Source organism: Rhinopithecus bieti, unplaced genomic scaffold, assembly GCF_001698545.2.
Source record: "Rhinopithecus bieti isolate Rb0 unplaced genomic scaffold, ASM169854v2 scaffold_62792, whole genome shotgun sequence".
In the NCBI taxonomy this organism is placed as follows: Eukaryota; Metazoa; Chordata; class Mammalia; order Primates; family Cercopithecidae; genus Rhinopithecus; species Rhinopithecus bieti.
In genome coordinates, this window is record NW_016823935.1 from 95,268 (window position 1) to 97,030 (window position 1,763).

A 1,763-nucleotide genomic window follows, 5' to 3' on the forward strand; every position below is an offset into this window, starting at 1 on the left:
ATTACTGATTGCATTATGATTAACTTTGCTAGTTTGTCATTTTCAAACAGTGAAGGATTACATGGCAATGATACCCCTTAATTAGTTAAACATTTATCATTTATAAATTTGAAGGTATATTATATCGCAATGAATTTAAATGTATTATGAGCCCAAAAAAGCTAATTCTCTTGTTCATGGATGTGGGATATTTGAAATTGCATTTATTATGGAGTTATTAAGTAAGGGAGAGTTACCACTTTCCGGAAACACAGACCAAGTAGTTCTGTGAGAAGACTATGTCTGTATCTATAGTCTGAATTTGTCAGTGGTAAAGTAAATGAGAGGGTCATGGTCCATAGTGAGACCTGGGAAAATCTCATCAAGGTAAATACAGCTAAATTATGCTATCAGCCTTCATTCCATTTCTTTCTATATTTTTATCCCCAGGAGTAACAGAATACTTAAAACAGACTTTCACCACTCTTACTGTTCGGAAGCTTTGCCTCATGTTGCCTAGAATCTGCTGTCATAGAACACAGGCTTTAGAGCCAGTTTTGCCTTGCAGTTACTTGATTGCAGAAGCCTATACACACTGAAGATAATTTGTAACTACTCATTCTCTTTTTTTAATGAAAACCTCTGAATTACTTTATTCATTCATTATTCAGAAGGTGTATTTATCGTGTGTGTGTGTGTGTGTTTCCAATATAAAAGAAGTATAGGCTTAGTGATAATACATCCAGTGAACTTCGTGCTCATGCTCGCTGCAGGGGTCAGAGGTCAGGGCGAGCGTCTCGCCGGCCGTAGGAGGAAGATGGCGGTGGAGTCGCGCGTTACTGAGGAGGAAATTAAGAAGGAGCCAGAGAAACCCATCGACCGCGAGAAGACATGCCCACTGTTGCTGCGGGTCTTCACCACCAATAACGGCCGCCACCACCGAATGGACGAGTTCTCCCGGGGAAATGTACCGTCCAGCGAGTTGCAGATCTACACTTGGATGGATGCAACCTTGAAAGAACTGACAAGCTTAGTAAAGGAAGTCTACCCAGAAGCTAGAAAGAAGGGCACTCACTTCAATTTTGCAATTGTTTTTACTGATGTGAAAAGACCCGGATATCGAGTTAAGGAGATTGGCAGCACCATGTCTGGCAGAAAGGGGACTGATGATTCCATGACCCTGCAGTCGCAGAAGTTCCAGATAGGAGATTACTTGGACATAGCAATTACCCCTCCAAGTCGGGCACCACCTCCTTCAGGGCGCATGAGACCATATTAAATTCTATTTACAATTTCTTGAATTTATTTTTCCGTCAGTTACGTAAAATAAACTTACTCTTTTCCTCCCCTGATTATTACCATTAAGCCTTTAAATTCTAAAATTATAATGCATCATCTATTTAGGAATTAGATTCAGATGTGCTATTGTATGATTACTAATGGAAAGTCTGTATGTTTCAAGCCCTTCTGTAAAATATGAAGAAAAGTGCTCTTGGCCGGGCGCGGTGGCTCAAGCCTGTAATCCCAGCACTTTGGGAGGCTGAGACGGGCGGATCACGAGGTCAGGAGATCGAGACCATCCTGGCTAACCCGGTGAAACCCCGTCTCTACTAAAAAATACAAAAAACTAGCCGGGCGAGGTGGCGGGCGCCTGTAGTCCCAGCTACTCGGGAGGCTGAGGCAGGAGAATGGCGTGAACCCGGGAGGCGGAGCTTGCAGTGAGCTGAGATCTGGCCACTGCACTCCAGCCCGGGCGACAGAGCAAGACTCTGTCTCAAAAAAAT

General features: G+C 43.1%; 1 pseudogene across 1 annotated transcript; it reads left to right on the forward strand.

The window, feature by feature from the left end:
* The first annotated feature begins 734 nt into the window (after positions 1 to 734).
* Positions 735 to 1,331, forward strand: LOC108521974 (histone deacetylase complex subunit SAP18 pseudogene; annotated as a pseudogene). Its single transcript, XR_001883323.1, has one exon. The product of XR_001883323.1 is annotated as a histone deacetylase complex subunit SAP18 pseudogene (transcript).
* Positions 1,332 to 1,763: the final 432 nt, after the last annotated feature.